We start from the raw sequence: 24,784 nt of genomic DNA on the forward strand, positions 1-24,784 counted from the left end.
ATAGCTGTTTGGTAGCCTTTTCTGACGCCACTGTTTGCAGCCATTGGTTCCCTTTGTAGGTGTTCAGAGCATAACTTTCATGAAGTGAAGGCAGGTTCCAGGATTCCCAAATCATTTTTTAAAAAAATGTTACCTTACCTGCCACTTTATACATCTACATGTCCCCAGTGACTCTGACATTAGTTTAGTATCAGGGGGTAGCCATGTTAGTCTGTATCCACTAAAACAACAAGGAGTCTGGTGACACCTTAAAGACTAACAGATGCATCATCTGAAGAAATGATTTTTTTACCCACGAAAGCTTATGCCCAAATAAATCTGTTAGTCTTTAAGGTGCCACCGGACTCCTTATTGTTTTTGACATTAGTTTGACGCTGCAGACATTCTTGTTTTCTGTTAAAATGTCAACTGATGACGATCCATGCTTCATTGGTGCCATTTTGTAATTTAACAGTGCTAAATACAGATCAGAGTCTGACACCACAATGACAGGTTTCAGAGTAACAGCCGTGTTAGTCTGTCTTTGCAAAAAGAAAAGGAGGACTTGTGGCACCTTAGAGACTAACCAATTTATTAGAGCATAAGCTTTCATGAGCTACAGCTCACTTCATTGGATGCATACTGTGGAAACTGCAGAAGACATTATATACACACAGAGACCATGAAACAATACCTCCTCCCACCCCACTGTCCTGCTGGTAATAGCTTATCTAAAGTGATCATCAAGTTGGGCCATTTCCAGCACAAATCCAGGTTTTCTCATCCTCCGCCCCCCCCCCCCCCCACACACACACAAACTCACTCTCCTGCTGGTAATAGCTTATCCAAGAGTGGTCACTTTGGATAAGCTGTTACCAGCAGGAGATTGAGTTTGTGTGTGTGGTCTTTGGAGGGGGGTTAGGGGGTGAGAGAACCTGGATTTGTGCAGGAAATGGCCCACCTTGATTATCATACACATTGTGAAGAGAGTGGTCACTTTGGATGGGCTATTACCAGCAGGAGAGTTGGGGGGGGGGAGGCGGGAGGGTGAGAAAACCTGGATTTGTGCTGGAAATGGCCCAACTTAATGATCACTTTAGATACGCTATTACCAGCAGGAGAGTGAGTTTGTGTGTGTATGGGGGTGGAGGGGGGGTGAGAAAACCTGGATTTGTGCTGGAAATGGCCCAACTTGATGATCACTTTAGATAAGCTATTACCAGCAGGACAGTGGGGTGGGGGGGTATTGTTTCATGGTCTCTGTGTGTATATAATGTCTTCTGCAGTTTCCACGGCATGCATCCAATGAAGTGAGCTGTAGCTCACGAAAGCTCATGCTCAAATAAATTGTTTATTCTCTAAGGTGCCACAAGTACTCCTTTTCTTTTGACACCACAATATGTGCTTTATTGTTTTGATTCTGTATCAACAGTACTGTACCAACAACCTGTTGGTTTGGGTTAACAGGGACTCGCAGTTATGTGTTTAAACTGCTCAAACCTATGCCTACTAAACTGTGGCCCATTAGTGATGGCCTCAGCTGTACTGTGATCTACCTGTGCATGCTGAAATGTTAATTTCTGCCCAGGTAAGTTATTCCTGTTACGTAGAACTTACATTTTGTTCAGCTTTAGTCCAGCTTATACAGCTCTTTCCAGAACTGCTCAGGGAACCCTCTGGTCACAGACTTCCGTTTTGCCCCCCCCCCCCCCCATCCCCCCAAGAGTAAATCTGGGTAAACCTTCATAATCTCTATTCAGTCAAAAATTGTAGTTTCCTCTGAAACACTTTGGGTATCAAACACAACCCAAGCTGCAGTCTGCAGAAATCGTGTCTCCCAAAGCGGGTGTTGAACGTGCACAAATGTGGGCTCTGTTTTTTCTAAAGGTACCTGCAAGAAACCTGGTGATGAATCAAGCCTAGAAAAGCATTTGGTATAAGCCACATACTTCCTCCCCTCTTCCCCCAAATTTCTCCTCCTTGCTGGTTGTGGAAAGTGTTCACTTTAACGTTTATTTAGGGGTTTATGTATAGGGTTCAGTCTTTTTTCCTAAAATGACCAGCAAGTGTACCCACTTTGCTGGTTCTTCTACTTACTAAATGATTCCAAGAGCAACCACCCTCTCCAGCTACTCTTCGCTTCTTCTTTAGGGTGAGGTGAATTTTCCTCTGGGCAATAATTGTGGGATGGTTAGGCTGTCTGTCTTCCTTTTTTCCTGGCAGCCATTGGTTACAGATACAGACAGTAGCACTATTTAAACTTTCTCCATTTGTCTTCCACATTTCCAGAGTGTTTCAGATCTGGTGGGGCTTTTAACTGTTCCATTATTCCACTTGGGGTATTTTCTTAGTTTGTTTTACTCCTGGTACCCTGTGGTGTTCCGTAATCACACAGTGTTTAAGGTGCTTTCAGGGGCTCTGTGTTATTCTGAGTGTGGTTCCAGCTGGCTTCTAACAATAATAGAAGCTGCAGAGTGCCCTGCCCAGGCTATCTTGTAGCAAAGCTCATCCCTTAAAAGCACAGACCTACAATACCACAGATTGCATCTCATGTGCCAAAAAACTTATTACCTTCCGCATTATTAGAAGTCCTTCTCGCTAAATATTATTAGGAATCATTGTTTCATTGGGAACTGTCCTCATTAAGTGGATTTCCTGATTATCTGTGACCCGATTAATTAGAATGTGCTCTACTAGAATAGTATGCAAGACAATGATGTGATTTTTTTTAATTGCATCCTGTGAATGTTTTTCAATTTATGAGGCTATCTTAGTTCAAGAATAAAGGTCCTTCTATATCTGGCTGATTTTCAATACCAGTAAGAGTTGCTTTCCAAAGGGACAGAGTAGCATAAAGTCTAAAGCATGTATTTCACAGGAACATGCATGCAAACATTTTATTCGTAGTTGGGGGAATAAGGGGAGACCTATGTTGATAGATTAGATTTTCATTCAGAACGTGGCATCTCAGAGCAGGTCTGTCCATGAGGTAGCATGTAGGTCACTTATAATAGGGAGTAAAACAGGAAAGAAGGACATGAGGCAGCATGGTCTAATGGGTAGTAGACTGGGACTTAGGAGACCTAGGCTGTATTCCCAGCTCTGCCACTGACCTGCTGACCTTGGGCAAGTCATTTCACCTCTCTGTGTGTTTCTCTTCCTATGTTTTTTCTGACTTATCTATTTAAATTGCAAGGTTTTGGAGGCTGGGACTGTCTGGGGTGTTTGCACAGTACAAATAGTTTGCAGAGCAAATTTTCTGTTCATAAGGAGCATACAAGGTCAGTTTCAAGTACAAGGTCAGTTTCAAAGAGGATTTTTGTATTTAGGACCAGATTTTCAAAGTAGCATGAAATGGATCCCTCTGTAAAACCTTATTTTCACATACGAGTTGCAAATATGGGCACACAGCTGCAGATTTCAGCTTTAAAGGGGGCATGAGTATGTGTCTGAGTATAATGCTGGTACTCCTGAAAATGTTTCTTACGATTTGTTCTGCAATAGAGTGCAAACAAAAAATTAAAATTTCCCATGAAATAAAATTCTGGAAAAAAAATTTCAGGTCAAATGAAAAATGTTTTGAAAATATCAATGTTTCTCTCTAACACATACTTTAGTTTTTAAAAAGGTCCAAATCATACTGTTTGTTTCAAAAAGGTATGAAACAAACCCAAAATATTTGATTTAGTTTTTTTCCAAATGAAATTTTGTAGAAATGACATTTTTCTAAACATTGACTGTTTTTGAAGAAAAATGCTGTTTTCATCAAAGTAAAAAAAATGTCTAACTGGCTATAGTGAAGGGGTGACTAAAACAGTACTTGTGCTTTGTTACAGAGTAACTAACAATCTTTAGAAGTCTTTTCTTATTGTTAATTATGCTTGTATGAGAGTCTCAGGTTAGGACTTAAATGTAGTGTTAAAAAAGGCATATTGACAAGAGTAGCTACCAGCTGTTTTGGGGTGTGGAGAGAGGAGAAAATTGGGAGGACTATGGCTACAGATTTACAGTAGTGCTAACATTGTCTTGGATAGTTATACTGTAAGATATCCTCACAACACTGTTCTGCAATATCTACTAATATTAGGTTATTGTGGAAAAGTCAGGCTGGAAACTTCATCTGTTTGAGATAGCGGTCCTGATGTAAGAGGTGTATATACTATGCTAGTCCAAGAAGCCTGTTTTAGGGCAATGAAATCTTACTTGGAACCAGAATCAGGATAAGGGATTCATGTCTGTATATCATCCCAAAAATTCTATGTAGATTGCAGAACTGAACAAACTCAAAGACTGCCAAAGGAAGCTGGAGAGCTTCAACAGAAATATCTTCAGAAGATCATGAATATCCAAGGGAGGGACCAGATAGGGGATGAAGCTATTGGGGGAATGATGAAGCAAAGGTGTTGTCACTGGGATCAAACAGGGAACTGAAAACAACATATGGTCAGGATGGAGAAACAGAAGATTCCAAGAAATGGGGATGGGAATGAATGAAATAGCCTAATGAAATGAAGTCTGGATGGAGATAATCACAGAAGAAAGTCCTTCGGAAAAAACTGGAAAAAAATATTGCTTACTGTAGGCTGCATGGCTGGTCCTCCCTGTCACTCTCTGAGGGACACCACACTCACTTGCTGTCGCAAACCTGTAAAGGTGAGCTCAAAGGGGGAAATTAGCTTCACCTAGTGCTCCAGTCCTCTGGCTGGGCAGAACAGTATGGCAGTCTGAGCCCTAGGCCCAGTCAGGGCGGGGCAGCAAAGCAATGAGTGGGCTCTGGCCTGCAATCAGGGCAGAGCAGCTAAGCAGTCTATGAGTCCCAGTAGGGGTGAGCACCACAAACTCTAGAGGCTCAGGTAAGGGCGAGCACCAAGAGAGTCTAGGGGCTCAGGTAGGGTTGCCTGAAAAGCACAGGCCTGCTGGCCTAAGGAGGGGAAGTACTGCCACCCCAGGGGAGACGCGGGCACACCCAACTGCATCGCAGCCCATGGCCCTAACAGTGGCAGAGTGGCCCACTGAGCGGGGATCTGCCCACAACATGCTGACCTTGTATCAGGCCAACTCCCAACCAGACTGTTTCCTGGTTTTCCTAGGCTGCTTCATACTCTCCCCCTCAGACGTACCTGTGTCTGTCATCTTGGGGAGTTCTGGCCAGTCCGCAGGCGGCAGCTCCTCAGTGTCTCAGTCAGCTAGCAGTCCAGGGAGATCCAGCCAGTCCTCAGGAAGCAGCCCCAGCAGCCAAAATGCATCCATCTCCTGTGAGGACGCCACCACAACTGAGCTGTAGGGCCCACCTTTTGTACCTCCTCTTCCTGTCCTGCCCTTCCGCTTCCAGTGGAATAGACGTGGCTCTCCTGGTTCTGCCCGCCAGGGGGAGTGTTATGGTCCCTCTGTGTCACTCTCCAAGGGAGGCCATGCCTCCTTGCTACACTTACTTTTAACATATATGGTGCACTCGCACCCAGTGTAAGTGGGTGTAATTCCAATTATATCAATAGAGTTTCACCTGAATTAATCAAAGCTGAATTTAGCCCATTTTGAGGTCAACTGCATGTGCTATAGTCTATTAAAAAAATCTTGCTTAATGTATAGTATTTTGATCTGTGAGAGCTTGCTTTTATTATAGTTAAAAAGGAGCAGAGCGTTTCAAAACATGTATTTAAATCCATTTACATAATTTACACACCTCATTTACTAGATACAGTGGCATACAGTAGAGTTTAGAGTCTAGCACAGAATGAAATCAAGTTACCATTAGAAAAAGAATAGTGTGTCAAAGCAGAGCATTATGCATTTTAATACAGCCAAATGCAAGGAAAAGTTGGGAACCAAGAATGCAAGATGGGAAACCCTGTGTTGGGAAGTAGGGACTTAAAGAAGGATTTAAGGTTCATTTTAGAAAATCTCCTTAACATAAGCTCTCATTGTAATGCTCTGGCAAAAAGTTAGAAATAGAAATAGAAAAAAAGGGAATATCAAGTAGAAGCAGGGACGTGATCTTGCCTCCTGTATACAGTATTGTAAGACCACTGTTAGACTACTGTGGACGGTCTGGTGTTCACACTTCACAAAGAACGAGAGAGTTCAATGGAGGGCCCCAAAGATGATCAAGACTGGAAAGGAAGCCATACAACATGAGGCTTGAGGAGCTCAACTTATTCAACTTATCAACGAGAAAGTTGACAGGTGACTTGATCACTGTGTATAGGTATCTGGAAAGGTACATGGAAAAGGTATCTGATAGTTCATGGCTTTTCAACTTTGCTGATGAAGGCATAACAAGATGCAATGTCTGGAAGTTAAAGCTAGATAAATAAAACACAATTTTTAGTTGTGGGCATAATTAAACATTGAAACTGCTTCCCAGGGAGGTGACAGCCTCACCATCACTTGGAGTCTTTAGCACAAAATTAGATGTCTTCTAAATAAAAATCCATGCTTTAATCCACTTTTGGATAAATTCAGCAGCTTGTGTATGTGCAGATGGGTGTGTGTGTCCTGTTGGATGGTCATAGTGGTTTCCTCTAGCCTTGGAATCCATGAGTTCAGTCCGCTGTTCATCCCCTTCCTTTGTGGGCTGTAGAGAGAACAAGACTGACTGCACTGCCCTCAAAGGGCTCAGACCTTTCAGCTCTGCTTTAAGCTAATGTCAATAATTGGATTTCATGCTTCAGGGTTTCCGCAGTTGCCTGTAGATATGAGGAAGGAATTTTTCCTCTCATACATAATTGGCTAGATGTATTCTAGTTGTGGGAGATGGGAGGTTGCACCTTCTTCTAAAACATTTGAGATTATCCACAACTGGAGATGGGACATCATTCAGAGTGGGCCAGTGCTCTGAGGTGGTACAGAGAATCCTCTTTCTAGATGGCTGGCTGATGTGTTTGCTCACATGCTGAGGGCCATATTGATCTCAATATTTGGAGTCAAGAGGGAATTTTCTTCCAGGTCAGATTTTTCAGGGACTGTGAGTGAGGCAATTGCCTTCCTCTCCAGTATAGGGTTCAGTTCACTGGCTGGGATCATCTGGGCATATCTCACTTAATCAAATCCCTGCCACTGCAGGGATCTCTGGCATTGGTGGCACCTTGGTCTCTCCAGTTGTCTGCTATGGCACACAGTTTAATCTCCTAAAGACTGAAATGCTGTAGCCTAACTAAAGTCATTGAACTTAATATATGAGTATCTGGGTGAAGTTTAATGGCCTGTGTTATACAGGAGGTCAGACTAGAAGATCTAATAATCCATCCTGGCATTAAACTCAATGAAACTGCGATTATTCCACATGTCTAATGTTGATAAGGTTCTGTTTAAGCATCTGATCACAATAAGAAACACAATAGGCTGTCTGGGCTGTCATATCCATCTATGTGCCCTGGCTGTGTAATGGGACACACGGGGGAGTTGATAGTAATAAGACAGTCTGGAGCAGCTCATTGTGAGTAACAAATGTAAAATTAAAAAATAAACACATTTTAAAATATCTACATTCTAATAAAACTGAATTGGGCATGTTAAATACCTTTGGCTTTGGAACTCAGTCCTGCAAAGAGAACCACGTGAGTGCATCGTTGAGGTCAGCCAGATGCTCTGGGTATGTTCACACCACACACTAAGCCCAGGCTCTGACTCAGGTTTGAGGCCAAGCACCTACCCTCCACACACACACACATCACTCTGACTCAGGTCAGCAAGCACTCCCGGCCTGGGTTTTCACAACTTGCTAAGGAGCTGGGTCAGAGCTGGAGTTCTGCTGTGACTCAAGTCCAAGCCCTGGCATTTTGCAGCGTAGACACAACTCACACCACAGAACAGAGTCAGAAAGTAGATGCAAGACCCGATTCCACCAATTGTAAGCCCAGGTTTACAATTCATTGTGAATGCTCAAGCTTGGAAACACAAGCCCGGGTTCCACGGACACAGGTTTAAAATGCAGTGCAGATATATGCTATGTGGGTGCAGGGGTCTTGCTGCCATGGTTCTCTTTGTAGTGTCAGGACCTGGGTTTAAATCCTCTGTAGTGAAGGGATGTTGCAAGTTGTGACCACACCTATGAAAGGGAAGAGAGCGAAGAGCAAAAAGCCAAAGTTCACAGATCCAATATATTTTCCTATGCCAAACAGAGACATATCTGAATCTCTCAGTGGTAGGGTGTGTGCATGTGTGTGTTTTTATAAATCCTGTTAGTCGTCATGCTTTAAGAAATCCACATTTCATTTATTTTGGGGTAAATGATTGTGCTGAAGTGATTAGGCTCTCCTCTCCGTGAACTGAATGTGTGATTGTGAACATCATCAGAATCTGGACACATTTTAATCAGATTGTAGAGGGGGAATAAGTTAATATGGTTTTATAATTGGATCCTTATGGAGTTGGAGAAGTAGCCCTCTGCTATATAATGATCTGCTCACAAGAACAGTTGTGGGACTCCTATACCTTCATTTATCATTTCAAATGGATTATATTTCTTGGTCTAGGGAACAAAAATTCAGTATAATAAGCATTTCAATAAAAATCAATCAGAACCATCTGTTCTGGACCCTGGATTTTAGACTCGTCTTATGTAAATTGATCTAGTTCAGTCATATGTTCAGCCATTTTACATAAAAATTGGTACTTGTCCTCTTCTCTTTTTACATCCTGAATGCTTGGTTCTATTTAACAATAGATGCTTTTGTTGAATAACTGTAGGAGAAATATTAAGGTAAACAAATCCTGCTTTACCCAGACATCTGATCACTGGGAGCTATATGGAGCATTATGTAATTGGCGCCTGGGCCACCATAGACATTTTGAATTGTTTCACTTTGTCACTTTTGGGGGTATTAGAATCCATTTTAAAGAAAGGGCCTGACTGGGTTCTGGAGTTTTTTCTATTTAATTTTTTGGTACCAAAGTTTAAACCTAAAAGGTAGTTTTCTGAAAGAGACAAAAGAAATAAAGTACATAAATAAGCACACAGTATACTGCTCTGCGATTATAGACCTCAGCCCTGCAATGACTGCAATATAGTTGGGTGCCTGAACCTTCATATAATCTCACTAGTCGTAGGAGTTCTGTCCACGTGGAGCACATTGCAGGATTGGGGCCATCGTTACCATAAGAAACTAGTACATATATATCCCCAGTGCCATGAAGTTTCCCATGCACAACACACCAATAGGGGGTTGATCTTGTCACTGGAGTCCATAGAAGCTTTGCTTTTTTGTTTCATTGGGAGCAGGGAAAATATCAGGGATAAATCCACCCATCCAGTATGAACAAATTTGTTTCTTCATGTTTTTTAATTCAATTTTTAAAAAAATCTATTTTGTTTAACTATTTCTCTGCAGTATTGGCCACCCAACTGCGAACTCATTGTGCTAGTGGCCCAAGTATTAGAAAATGAATGCCTACAAACAGAAAAGAAAACTTGATATCCAGATTAGTCTGGTTTCATTCCTGAAACTGAGCAAAATCCCACAAGAAAGCAAACCTTAGTGGTCAAAAGTAAATTAATTTCTTTTAATGATCTCAAGGGCATTAGCAACACAAGTGAGCAATAACTTTATATACAATATTGAAAGGGTCAGATCCTTATGCATTCTAAGTAGCATATTGCTTTATGAGTAATCCCATTTATTTCAGTTATCAACAAATCATATATTTAAGCATTTGGGGTTTTGTTGGAGCGGGTGGTTTGGGATGGGTTCTGGACTGGTGTCAGAGCATTCAGTAACTGTCAGTATTGAGACCAAAGTTCCTGATCCAAAGCCCATTGAAGTCAATTGCAGTTTCCATTGGTTTCACTGGTCTTTGGATTAGACCTAAAATGACTGAGTGGTAGAATGTGGTCCAAAGCAATCCTTGAGATAAAGAACACTGTAGAAATTATCAGACCATTTCATAACCTCAATTTTCAAAAAGACTTCTAATTGATTTAAATGGGGAAGATCTGCTTAAAATATGATGGTACGATTTGGCTTAATATTATTTAAATTGCATTAAGACAATGTGGAACAATTTATAAAAGACCATGGTAAATTTAATTTGAGCTGAAGTGCTGATATTTGCATAATTAAGTGTAACTGAGGGTTTTAGGCTAGTAAAGGTAATGAATAACATTACACAGAAACGTATCTGAAGAGCCACCAAATAGGCTTGTATAGCTAGTGTTTTTTTAAGATATAGAACCAAATTACTTTTTTTTGAAAGTTTGTCATGTTATTGCTTTGCCTTAAAGTTCAATTAACAGGCTGAAGCAACATGAATAAACACACACTGGACTGTTTCAGTTTGAACTAGAAAAAAACAGTTGATACTTATTAGATCAGACACAGGGCTTTTCAGATGTGTACTTTTTTTTTTTTTAAAGGATTCTTAGTTGGTGTGCTTGCCACGTTGCTACCGCAGTCTTCTATGTATTGAAGTTTGAAGACTGCCAACAAAGTTTTAAATGATATGTACTAGCTACCCAAGGAAAATTGTTTGCAAGGTTTTCCTTCTTTTTCCCTTTATTTTCAGGAATAACTTTTACAAAGAAGGACCTTCTTGTTTTAGCATTTTAATTCCTGGCAAGTTGCTACAGTGGTGTTGAGACCACTATTGATGTTAGCTATTCAGCTTTCAGTTAGCAATTAATAACTTTGTCAAATGTAATACACACATAATATAAATAAATAAATATACACCACTCATTAAAAAGCATATATTGAATTGATGTAATTCCATGTTATGGATAATGGATTTTATTGTAGGTGAAACATAATAGGGAAGATTCACAGTAGATGACAATAACAACAACAAAAGGAAATAGTAAGCAAAAGACAAGAAAAGAGAATGTATTTTGTTACTGACTAGAGCCTGGGGCATCATTTCAATAAACATCTGTTTTAGAGCTTTTTCTTGAAAGATTGGGATTGTGACTGTATTATTCATGGCTATTTCTAAATCATGCAATCTCTAGACCACTTTTTGTTTCCACTTAATGTGCTGATTATTTCTAGATGGTTTTAAAATGCATGCAAATAATTTATAGCTGAAACATTTGGGAGCAGTGTTTGAAACAGGTCAGCAGTTAGATATAATTTTTTGACCCAATAGCTTAGAGGTAGGGACAAATACTGACTTCTCTCAGCAGGTGCAGAGCTCGGTCCCAACTACATACCATTTGGCTCTCTATCTACAAAGAAGTAAGCAAATCCCAGAAGGAGCAGACCCTTCTGTGTTGGCCATAGAACTGTTCTGCAGCAACCACTATCCTGCCCCTTCTCCTGGAGCAAGATCTAACAGAGAGATGAGTCTGGTAAGATTTACCATAGTCTGGGATACAAGTGCCGGTATGAGTATGGATATAGCTAGACCGTACCTGGGCGGAGATAGTAGGCTTCCTTCTGCCAAGCCTTCTATGGCCATGTTTAACAACAGGTATGAGGCTAGGATTACGTATATGTCCTTAGAGTAGACTTTAAAGGGACACTGCCAACATAAAATGTAGTCATTTTGAAAATAAGTTAAGAGCAGTTTCAGGTACTATGTCATCTTTAAAACAAAAATAACATTCTTTCCTGTTCTGTGAAAGATCCACACAAACAAGGCAAACTGACTTCTTGACAAGTTAGGGAAGATACTGACTTACTACACACACAGTATGAATGCTAAAGCAGAAGGATGGACGTACAGCAGATGACCTGTTTGGCTAAAGAAACCGAAGACAAAAGTCCTAGCAGGCTTATACTGAATTTGATGAAAAGTACCTGGAAAATGTTGATTTGTAGCATCCAGTATAAATTCTACAATGTGCTAGCAATATTTTCTTTATGCCAAAATTCAGAATACTGTCCCTGATTTATTAGTGTATATATCAAAGAGAATGTTATTCCTTACATGATGTTCATCCATGCAAACAAATATTTCATAGTCATTAATCTATTAGGGTTCTTCAAGATTTGGGTGGATATGTGTGCATAGGGAGAAGCAGGCTTATTAAATTGATCCAGACATGGCTGCTTGCTCTTGAGTGAATGGTAATGAGGCATGCTTGCAGATGTTATTTCACATTGAAGCTGAGTATTCTGAATTGCCACTGAAACATCTGTAATACGTTCTGGATGTTTGCTGCATCTGGAAATCATTATTATATGCCTGGTTTCATTAGCAATAACATTCTTGTGATGTGATACTATGGAAATAAGACAGGCAATTTTGAGGATATCGTGTGAATGTTTGTTTCTTTTCCTGGTTTGTATTTTTGAAGACTTACTTTAATTCAATAACGTAACAACAAGCCTAATCAAAAGCATCCTGTTTAAAAGAGCTGAGAGGAACTCAAGTTTTAGTGGACTGCTTGCTTACTTATGCATTCCTCTGAGATGCATAACTGCTATTTAAAACCAGGAATAGCATTAGAACTGAAAATGTCACAAACCACTAGAAACTTTTGAAGTGCATGCACCATCTGGTATGATTTTTTTTTTCTAACACAGAATGCTGGTTAGGAATGGGCCCAGATTTATGCCCTAAATAAATTCATTCCCAGTTACATAAAATAGCATTTAAAAGCTTTTTGTGGGACCCAACTATGCAAATAGGATATGGATCCCTAACTTTCTTTTGTGCTTTTGAAAATCTGCCTTTGTTTTATAGAATTTCTTTTAATCTGTGGGACAAAGTTAAAATAAATTAAAGCTGTGAGAAACTTGATCTAATTTCACTTCCAGGACCTACTATGTGGACTCTTCTGACCGAATTCTATTCCCTCCTCTTTCCTCCTCCTCCTCCCCCTCATTGATGTGATGGAGTTACTCCTAATTTACATTTGTGTAAACTAGATCTGCATCAGGCCCTATGAGTTTCACAAAAAACTTGTCAGACATGCCTGTCTCAGAAGCCTGCAGAGAAGCTCAGTTGGCTTGTTGTTGAATAAAAACAAATAATACAAAAGATAAAGCTTTATTTCATACATGCAACAGCTATGTCTTGCTTTCAAAGGCAGACAGGGAATGGGATTTTACTATACATTGTTTGAAAAGTGTATGTAAGATGGGGAAGATGGTCTCAGGTAGTAAATCATTTTATGTTTTGAGCACTGAAATGACCCAAAGATTAGCTGCTTGTGAACTGACCCAGAAGAGGCTTAATTTTGATGCTTGGGAAGACCTTCCCAATTCCAACTGCTTTGCTGCATTAATTGTATTACCACAGGTCATGTGCTAGGTAACACTGTCATGTTTCAGGGTTTTTTTTAATGCAGTAGAAATATGCATTGTTTCTTATGTAGTAACAATTGCCAATTCATCTGATAGTAGGTGAAATAAGAATAAAGTGAAAGGCATGCATTTCATATCAATTATCACAGTTATTTTATGCCTCCTTTTTCTCCAGTGTTTCCTACTCAAGTTTCAGAGAAACAACTCTGCTGTTAGTCAATTAATTCAATCGCCTCCCATCTGTACACCAGTATTTATTGTTTTTTCTGTGTCCGTTGTTTCAACAAGGAAAGAAGGCTTTTATCCCAGCGTATACAGATTCCCTTAGAAGTGTGTGCGGTGGGAGATACTTTACAGTGACAGCCAAAACGTGGCAATAGCTTTGTTACAGTATGCAGGACCATATCCTGTCTGTGGAGTTCTGTGGCCACTTTACAGTGAACCACTGGGTGTCTCTGGATCTATCGCCATCCCTGGGACAATCTCCACAGTATAAGGGGATCCTCTGGTGTAAAGGCAGCATAGTGACTTCCATGCCACTTTTCTCCCTGCTGCTGGTGTAGTGAGTGTGGCTAGGACCAGGTGGTGTGTTTGGGGTCTCACACGGAACCCGTGGTATAGGCACCATGGCTGGCAGGCAGTCACTGCAATTTAAGAATTTGCAGGCTGGGCTAGAACTCAGCCACCCTAGGAACAGGGGAGCACAAAAGCCACACTGATGCTCATTCTGTGTGCTGCTCAGCCGTAGCAGGGATCCATGGAACAGTGTTTGAACCCATAGCATGCCGTGTAATCCTTCTGTTTAAGAGTCCACTCACTGTCTTCTGGCTTGAGGTCCTGCTGTTTAGGAGTACGCATTACCACTCTATCCTCATGAGAAATTTTGTTGTTGTAAAGTATAACCTTTAATGCCAGTGATAATGGAGTTTATCTTCTGTGGCAAATTAAGTTTAACGTTTCATACACTAAATTATCACTCACATTGTTTTGACAATTGCAAGTTATAAAAAGGGTGAATCATTCTTATGAAATACAGTTCTGTTTTCAAATATCTCTGCACCACCAGGGTTCCTAAATTGGTTTTTAGTCTAAGTTCTGATTTCACTGAATGTAATGCTATGTCAGTGCCTGGGACTGATATTCATGATATCTATAGATGGAGAGGAGTGACACTTGTTAAAAGTTTTGCTTCCTTTTCTTAAACTTTAGATATGGACTGACCTTAAAAAGGAGTATGTGTTATTTATTAAATGGATAAGTATTGGACACCATTAGTGTTTCATGGTATGCAAGGGTTTGGAGGAGTTAGCATTTTTAGCAGTTATAGGGAAATTAAAACTCAAATATATTGTTACAGTTTGAATCTAAATAGTGAGTGAAGGGGGCTCAAGACTTTTTAGAGTGGAGTCTTTCAAGTCTTTCAAGGTAGAAGCACTTAGCGTGGCTCTGCTGTATTTCCCAAGATTGTAAGGCTGGAGAATGGGAATGTTTTGCACAGAACCACTTGCAAAAATGTGTGCTACTGGTTCTTCTGGAAATATTACATCATCTTTTAAATGCAAATAAAGTGGATGATTTGCATAGTGCACATCTGGTAAATTACATGTATATTGCATATGATGAAGGATAAAAAGAGGGAAAGGACCTTCAGAAGATAAAAGTGTATTTAAATTCTACACAGAAAAATGAACCATTTAGACATTGTGCTCAGCCTTTTCCTATCTATCCATTCATCCTCAATGTATTCTCCATCTTTGAAAAGGTACTTTGGTTTTGCTTGACTGATTGCCCAGAATTTTGCATTATAGGGGATGACCTGTTAAGTGGGTGGAAGGAATAGCAGCTCATAGCAATACCATTCATACTGCAGAAATAGCAGATTATTGCCAACTCCTCTGAATGAAGATGACAATAAAATGTCTTATCACACTGCTACTGAAAGAAGAAAATTCCAATAACAGGTTACTTGAAAGTCTGAATTCTAGCACCCCTTCAACTTCTGCTGCTGATCATGAAGGATTTCATTTGCCCTTTGGCTATTTTCAGTGGGAGTAGAGCATGAATTGTGTAGCTCGGGCATCCAGAGGTGGCAACAGAAAGAATTAGTTAACCTTGACTAAGGGTAATTTAGCTCTTGGAAATATTGTTAGGTGGCGTAAGAGAAATGTCTCTCCAGACTTTATCTAACACCTTCTTTTATGTGTGCATGTTGGACTGGAAAAGCTCTCAACTATTAAGTTATCTCCAAATACATTATTGTTTACAATTAAAAATGTAAGAATAATACAGTTCAATTTTCCACTCTAATTAGTAAATATTTTCTCTTCAAATACGTCTTATCCAAAAAAATCAAACTCAGATTTGTGGATATGTGTCAATTTCAGGATAACTGCACCTGTATTCCCTGCTCCATGGGCCTCTCCAGGAGGGGCCAGTAGGTCTCCAGCCATCACCTGTCTCTGGGCAGGGACCCTTCTCCCACTCCCTTCTGACCAAGGGTTTTAAGTCTGTAAAGCTCCCAGCCTTAAGCTGTGATATCCCCAGTAAGCCAGACTGCCTAATGTCAGCACGTGTGTTGCTTTCCCTCCAAGAGTTAACAATGTATTGCCAGCAGTTAGAAGTTACCACACAGCTCTTTCTAAGCAGGCACATTTCTTCTTAAAGGTAAAAGCATCACAGAGAAAACATATACAAAAATAAATGTTCTTGTACATATGCTAAAAGCTTAGCCTCAGTCAGCCATCAGTCTGATGGGCCTTAGTAGGCCAAAATTTTTATAACCCTTCCATAAGAGCTTGGGCACTCATTGGATAGAAGGTCCTGTCCATTTGGGGGATCAGAAAAGAGGCCCAAAGTTGGTTTAAACCCAGCCTTTTTAGATCAAAAGTCTTTTCTTTGCCAGCTGGTTTCCAAAAAACATATATGCAAGCTTCCCTGGAGGAATGGTACCTCTCTGGAAGTGTTTACAACCCGAGTAATTCACCTTAATCACCTCTCACTGTTTTTAGTTCCTGGTGGAGTTATGGTAACCCTCTCCCCCCATCCCACAAAGTTGCATACAATCCCTGGTCCACAATTATATATAAATTTAATACAATATGGTCCCCAAAGATATTACATGGGATCGTAATGCATCACAGTATGTAAATAGGAGATTAAATGAAGACAATGCTCTTGCACATAATCAGAACACATTTTTGTTTACTTGGCTCCCTTTAAAGTACTTCAGAATTTATTTCAGTCTGCTATTTCTTATAGCTGGCATCTGTACTAGACTATGGCAAATGTTTACTTTTTATATCACTTTGTCATTTCTATCTGATATACTAAACGCACAAGGTATGAAGATCTTGTCTGCTGAAGGTGGCCGAAATCTACAGCTGTAGCTTATAAGAGACTTGGAGTTGGAGGTACAGGCTGATCTGCTATTAAAAAAAAGCCCATTATAAAATCTTGTTCTAGGTTCATGGACTCCCATAAAGCCCGGGAGGAACAAAAGGCCTGCTCTCTTTGGGGGTGCGAAGGGATATGCAGTTCTAGAAGGAAACGATCAAAAATAAGATGACTCATACCATTTGGAAGATGGGGTGAAAGATAAAGCAGCCCCAAACTGTCATCTTTGGAAAGATGACATTAGGACCAAATCCTAAACTGGGGTAAATCATCGTAGCTGTATTGACTTAATGGAACCCTGCTGACTTACACCAACTGAGGATCTGGCTCATAATGTATAACTGAACTCCTAATATGTTATATTTTATATAGGATAGGGAGCTGTTTGACACAAAGGAGATGCTGGTTTCCTGAAGCCCCTCACCATAGCTCTGGCACAGAGTCAATTAAATGATCCAGACAACAATCTGGTCATACCCTTTAAGAGGATTCTGTCTCTCACTCTCATACAGAATTGCTTAGTGTTAATGCCCACTGCTGAATAGCTAATACTAATAGCCCTCAGTGGCCTCAGACAATTACCCATTTAGAATTATTGTGAGGCCTCACTGACTGGCTGTTGTTGTTTTTTCTCCTTCGCTTTCCTTTTCTGAATGATGTAATTGTCTCCTTGCCTTTGGTAAGGTCTGTGGTAGGGAAGTGAGAGAGAGAGAGAGAGAGAGAGAGAGAGAGGGGAAAGAGATGGGAGGGAGAAAATGGTCTCAACAGGCCTTTGAAAGGGGGCAGAATGCTGAGTGAATATTGTAGTTGATCATGGTGTTGAGGAACCTTTACTGGAGTTAATGGATGGGAAAACAAGAGAATAAAAGAAAGGATATTGAAAATGCCTTCCAGCTGAGAGTGCATTGATAGGTTCCATATTTTATTTTAGAAAATCATTCGTAGTGCAGATACACAATAGACAATGGTCTGGATCTCAAGCTTTATATTTTTTCTTCTTAAAGCTCATTTGTATGTGTGCATGTAAGTATATAAACTAGCTGAGAAATGGGAAAGCTTTTCATGAAAATGTTGTCTTTTTGTGGAAATGTTTAGATCAGCTCTAATTTAATATTTATAACATATGTGCATATAGATATTGCAGAGGGGTGTCTAGTGTGTCACTTGCACATTTCACACTGGATGTTTTAATTAGTTTTTAGTTTAGTTTTACATATTCTTCATCATGGATTAAAATGGAATTTATTTAAATAGACAGTAAATGCCATTTTCATAGAACCTAGGCCCGAGAGAAATGCCTGATCTCTGATTGATAGCCAGAAATAAACAGAACAGTTAGTTGCAAGACACAGTTTCAAACATAACATAATGTAATCTTGCATGCCTGTTGATACAAGTATCTTTATAAAGGGCTTTTAATGGCACTGGCATATTCCAGTTTTTTCCAGTAGGATCTATACCTTTGGGCGGAGAGGAGTGTATACCAGGATCCTTTCCCTTAATGGTCTGAAACTGCTATAGTTTATCAATGGCCTGAGACATGTGAAGTATGAGAGAGAAACAGATTGGTACATCAGTGGTATGGGACTGAGACTGACCTCCACTGTCTCCTACAGAACTATGGTTGCTCAGAGGCCTGTCTTTTCCTCCAACATGGCACCTATAAATCGCTTTTCAGCAGCCTTGAGCTGGGTGGTGAGCCATCTTGAGTGCCCTCACTGGGTCTCAAGAGAATGTTTCTCACCGTGGAGAATTTTCAGTCTGCTCTGCCAACAAGATTGATCAGCTATGAGGTGATTTCCTTCCAGGACCATGGTAGCTATGTCCAGGATGGACTGAACAGTCACACTATTTTTGCAGTTTCACAAATTGAGGGTCTGAATTCAGAAAGGTCTGTCCTGTCACCTGCAAGCTGGACCCTTCCCCCACTCATGACCAGTCCACTATTCTTCCTATGATGCGCCATTTTCTGCCCTCTTGGCGACAGGGGTGCTGGAACAATTTGTATAGTGGGGGTTCTGATGATGGAAACCATGTATGTGGTGTTTGTTATGACTACTTCAAGTCAGAGAGTTCAGCAGCACTCCCAGCACCCCTAGTTTCAGCACTACTACTTGGTGAGAGGTCAGAATGCATCATAGGAGTCCCAAGCAGCAGTGCATCATTGGAGATCTAGACCACCTAGAGAGCCAAGCCATCAAGAACACTGAGAGCATAAGAAACCTGAACTGAATCTTCTGTGAGGCTCTGTGTTGCCATTTTGAATTGCTTGAACATGTCTGTTTTTAGGAGTTCAATTTTTAACAAAATATCACAATTTTCCTTAGGTTTTTTTGGCCAAAAATTTCTGTTTGGCGGAAAAAATAATTTTCCATCTAGAAACACTTTGACAGAAATCCTTGAACAATTCTTATCAAAACCAAAACAAAACAACTGAGAATTTTGGAAAATATTTTGGTTTTTCAATTAAAACAGTGTGTACAAAAAACAGTGTGTACAAAAATGTAGACAAAAATGTAAACTTTGTTTTCCCCCCTTGTAAAAATTTAGATGAAAGTTAAACTTTTCCAAACCAGCTGTATTTGGTCTGCAGACCTGATGGTTCACTTAGTATGAATATTTAATGCATCTGCAGGACAATGGAATAAGATCAGACAGTATTATTTGTCAGAATTATTGATGACTAAACTGTGGAAAATCTGGTAGGAGTTAAACATAGCCACTTTAAGATGGCTTTATTCATTGTCTCTAAGATATCCTAAGCAATGCGCTAGACAGTTGATCTTCCCTGAGGGTTCTCGCTTTTGAAGTCCCAGGTATGCATAACTGTTTGGAGAGACTAAGGTATTATTGGCTACAGTGTTGTTAATACGCAGGAAACAATTAATTCAATATCTCCTCCTCATTGGGTCCTGACTGAGTGGTTCCCTTGCTCTCTTAACGACTAGTCCTGCATGCACTCCATATATGAAACTTCCTTTGATTAAAACATGAAGCGCTCGTAGGTTTAGGACCAACTCCCATCCCCAACAGCTAGAGAGATACTGCAGCAAGCTATGATCTTAATTTAGGTAGAAGTGAAATACTGCTTGTTTGCAATAGGAAGCCTTTTGAGGAATTGGGAGGAACTATGATTGTTTTCTTAGTTGAGGATTATAGTTATATTATAGTTTCTGGATTTTACTGAATTAGTCTCTGCTACTAGATTACAGCAGTGGCGAGAAATTCCTCCTCTTACCTTTTGGCAACCCAAGATATTTTCTTCCCTGTGGGCCTTGTCACTATTATCCATGCCTTTTTAGGTAGGGCAGAGCAATTCTATTCTATGCAATGAGCATATTATACATATTTTCCTTGCCCTGAACTGGCTGCTCATCAGGGATCCATCAACACCTTGAATTACAAACTTTCAAATTATAAATGGTCTAGAACCCATTATTTTAGAGACTGTTTCTCCCATGTACCCCATTTTAGTAGCTGTACTTTGCAGAAATTCTTTTGCTGTCAGTTGCCTGGATGGTACTTGCAGGAGGTGGTTGTAGGACATATTCAATTGCAGTGCATTGGGTCTGAAGATTACTCCCACTGGATGTCCTTGAAGCTGGAACCTGGGTATTTTAGAGCAAGATACAAGGCCTAACAGCCAGGTTGTTAACTATCTCTATGTGGAATTCCCTTGACAGCAAGTCTTGTCTGGTCACTCCTCATTTCAGTTATGATTTTGTCACTGCAGATGTATTAACTATATGTTCCCTATATAAGCAAAAATGCTGTGTTTTCTTGATTGAAATTATGTAAAGGGCAGTCAGATACTGTAGTAATATGTACTTCAGAAATCTTTATAGTGAATGAACTAGTTAAGAAACACATAATAGCTCTTTGTGCTGTGTATTATAAATGTTGCACAGGCATTTGGAAATAACCTTCTGGAATGGATTGTAGCTGTTAGGTACTACGTGTTTTAGACATACAATGTGTGAACATCCTTTGGAAAATATTATGTGTAGAAATACTATTTTCTATTTAGTATATTAATAAGAATATATTAATTACTTGACATTTTCTCAACAATTTGAATGTGCTGTAAAAAACCCTCCCATATTTTAATAGCAGTTGTTCCTAATATAATTATTGGCTCATTTAAATATTTTTAAAGTTTTAAACCCAGATTTAAAACTGCTACAGAGAAGTGTAACGTCACCCAGTAAAGACTTTCACAGTGGAGCAGTTCAATTGTACAAAGTCTCTTGGACAAAAACTTAACATAGTTAGGAATTTCTAGAAGTCCAGCTTAAAGGAAACATAGCAAACCCACTTTTTCCTTGATTTGTATGTGCCACTTCCTCGTATCAATAAAGATTATAAACATGAACTGTGGGAAGAATTAAATCCCTTAGGAAATGCTGGGAATTAGGTTTATTTCAACTGAGAACTTCAATGAAATTCTGTAGACCCAAAGTACATGAGACAAAAAGGGAAATGGAAAATCGGTTTGAGAAGATATCAGAATAGGAATGGATTATTCTTCTTTGTTTGGGGACCAGAGATCATTGTCTCATTCATTCTGGATCAATCAGTGTCTGTAGGAGAAAAAATGCTGGCATAGCAGCAAAGAGAGAAGAGCAGAATTGTGGACCTGTCTAGGTGTAGCAAACCTGCCACATGATTTCCAAGTCTGCAGGAGTCAGGTAGGATTAAATCCCAAATGATATTTCCCAAAATGATGAGAAAAAACCCTGTTTTTGACCACATTTTTAATATGTTTATCAAAAGAAAGCTGTGAGTCCAAGATAACTCCCACCTTTCTTACAGAAGTTGAAATAGGTATCAAAGAACATCCTAAAAAATCTGCTGGCACTAGGTATTAGGCAGCTTTTCCAGCCAAATGCTGGAGCTGCAGTTTCTTCAGAAATAGTGTTAACTAGCTGGAATTCATCCAGCTTTGAATCTTCCAAGAAAGCAATTTTTGTAAATGGGAGGTTGCTAATGGATCCAACAGTATCAGCATCTCTCATTAGCTCTGATTAAAAAGACAGGTGTATTGCCATGTCTTCTTTTATAGCATAAAATGTCAGTTAATAAACAACCTTCTTGTGGCATCCCTATAATTTAATAAAATGAGTGTTGATCACTGTTCCACAAAACACCAGGAAAGAATTAGACAGAGCTCCAATGTACTGATCTAAAGCTGACATATTTTTGTCAGTGAGCAGCTCATGCAAAAAGAGATATCAAAAGCTGATCTGTGTGGTTGCCACAGAAAAATTCATGAAACTGTTTGCTTGTTTAAACTGGTGGCTATTATTTCAGTACAGTTTTTCATCATTAGATCTGACCCTGGGCAGAATTCATATTTAGTTATGTTTCCCTTTCTGTAGTTTGGGATGAGTTGAAATCCAGAACTGAAAGCAAAACTCCGGGAGGCTCAATTTGTAACCAAAAAGTACAGGTCAATTGCCAAGTTTTGCATAGTCCTGTTCTGAAGGGGCTTTGTACCCAGAAAGACACTGTGAGACAAACAGCTTCCTGAGACTGACTGTTTCTAAGACGACTCTGTGGAATTTGAATGTGCCTATCACTGTAGTGTTTAGATGTGCATAAATGAAAGCATCGCTGCTGTCCAACTGTGGTTACAGTATCTGCTCTGAATAAATGGAGGCCAGTCAAGACTGTTAGATGAGAGGTAGTGAAGCTTTAACCATTTAAAACTAATCACACACCCATTCACAAGGACCCACCTATTTGTTGTCAGAAGATGTATTTGAGACACATCAGAATATGATTGTATTGTAGATAGTTGTAAAACGTGTAGCAAACTACATTTAGTGGTCATTGGCTGAGTCTATACATGAAATAATTGTTCACGATCTGAGGTAGCTTGTGGATATTTTAAAAAATAATAGGCCAAAACACTGAGCTCTGGTACAGTTGTGTAATGCCACTGACATTAATAGCTCTGTACAGTTGCATCTGCGAGCACAATTTGATCCACTGCTTCTTTCCAAATTGCAAGATTTTAGTCACACTGATCTTAGCTTGGTGCCTTCCGTTTACCAATTCACTACTGAGGAATCAAAAGTTTCTTTGAACTGCTTCTAAATAATGCATAATAAAAGAAAGAGAAATGAGTTTTAAATTGATCAAACAGTTGAAATTAAGAACTCACCTGCATCCTTGATGAGCCTCATTTTTTAAAATGGGAGGCTAGAGTTTACTGTACATTCTTGCATGTGCTCTGTACACCTACTTTTGTGCCCTTAATTACCTGAATATGTACCCACATCCATTGTGTCTACTTCCTCATTGCTAGATGCTTGTCTCTATAGTCATAAATATGTTTAAATACTCTTTTGCATGAGTAATTGTAGTAAATGTGTGCAAATACATACAGAAATTCATATACAAGTGGGGCACTGTTGTAATATTACAACAAAAAACTTCAAAAATAGACTCCAATGAGAGATTGCTGAATTGGAATTAATTTTACAAACTGGACACCATTAAATTAGGCTTGAATAAAGACTGGGAGTGGATGTGTCATTACACAAAGTAAAACTATTTCCCCGTGTTTATTTTTCCCCCATACTGTTCCTCACACGTTCTTGTCAACTGCTGGAAATGGCCCATCTTGATTATCACTACAAAAGCTGTTTTGTTTTTTTTGTTTTTTCTTCTCTCCTACTGGTAATACCTCACCTTAACTGATCACTCTCGTTATAGTGTGCATGGTAACACCCATTGTTTCATGTTTTCTGTGTATATAAAATCGTCCTACTATATTTTCCACTACATGCATCCGATGAAGTGGGCTGTAGCCCACAAAAGCTTATGCTCAAATAAAATGTGTTAGTCGCTAAGGTGCCACAAGTCCTCCTGTTCTTTTTGCGGATACAGACTAACACGGCTGCTACTCTGAAACCTGTTTACATTGACAGTCCGCAGGCATGGCCGCCGGCAGCTCCCAGTGGCCGTGGTTCACCGTTCCTGGCCAATGGGAGCTGCAGGAAGCGGCGTATGCCACTGGGACATGCTGGCCACCACTTCGTATAGCTCCCACTGGTCAGGATTGGTGAACCGTGGCCAATGGGAGCTGTGGGTGGCCGTGTCTGTGGACAGTCAATGTAAACACTGTCTCGTTGCCTGCCAGCAGATTATCCTGACAGGCCACGTGCGACCCACGGGCCACAGGTTGCCCACCACTGAATTAGAGAACTGGGTCAAAAGAAATCTGATGAGGTTCAACAAGGATAAGTGCAGAGTCCCATGCACTGCTATAGGAGCTGGGGATTACAGTGGATGAGAAGCTGGATATGACTCAGCAGTGTGCCCTTGTTGCCAAGAAAGCTAATGGCATATTGGGCTGCATTTGTAGGAGCATTGCAGCAGATCGAGGGAAGTGATTATTCCACTCTATTCGGCACTGGTGAGGCCACATCTGGAGTATTGCGTCCAGTTTTGGTCCCCCCACTACAGAAAGGATGTGGACAAATTGGAGAGAATCCAGCAGAGGGCAATGAAAATGAGTAGTGGGTTGGGGCACTGGACTTATCTTTGAAAACTCATGGCGATTGGGGGAGGTCCCAGATGACTGGAAAAAGGCTAATATAGTGCCCATCTTTAAAAAAGGGAAGAAGGAGGATATAGGAAACTACAGGCCAGTCAGCCTCACCTCAGTCCCTGGAAAAATCATGGAGCAGGTCCTCAAGGAATCAATTCTGAAGCACTTAGAGGAGAGGAAAGTGATCAGGAACAGTCAGCATGGATTCACAAAGGGCAAGTCATACCTGACTAATCTATTTGCCTTCTATGACGAGATATCTGGCTCTGTGGATGAGGGGAAAGCAGTGGATGTGCTATTCCTTGACTTTAGCAAAGCTTTTGATACAGTCTCCCACAGTATTCTTGCCAGCAAGTTAAAGAAGTATGGGCTGGATGAATGGACTATAAGGTGGATAGAAAGCTGGCTCAAGGGATGGTGATTAATGGCTCCATGTCAAGTTGGCAGCCGGTATCAAGTGGAGTGCCCCAAGGGGCGATCCTTGGGCCAGTTTTGTTCAATATCTTCATTAATGATCTGGAGGATGGCGTGGACTGCACCCTCAGCAAGTTTGCAGATGACACTAAACTGGGAGGAGTACTAAATACGCTGGAAGATAAGGATAGTATACAGAGGGCCCTAGACAAATTGGAGGATTGGGCCAAAAGAAATCTGATGAGGTTCAACAAGG

The 24,784-nt window shown here is 40.2% G+C and overlaps 1 protein-coding gene across 23 annotated transcripts in view; it reads left to right on the plus strand.

The window, feature by feature from the left end:
- NRXN1 (neurexin 1) overlaps positions 1–24,784 on the plus strand; it is a 1,265,182-nt gene that overhangs the window by 344,587 nt on the left and 895,811 nt on the right. The window lies entirely within an intron of this gene.

Source organism: Lepidochelys kempii, chromosome 3 (genome assembly GCF_965140285.1).
Source record: "Lepidochelys kempii isolate rLepKem1 chromosome 3, rLepKem1.hap1, whole genome shotgun sequence".
Taxonomy (NCBI): Eukaryota; Metazoa; Chordata; order Testudines; family Cheloniidae; genus Lepidochelys; species Lepidochelys kempii.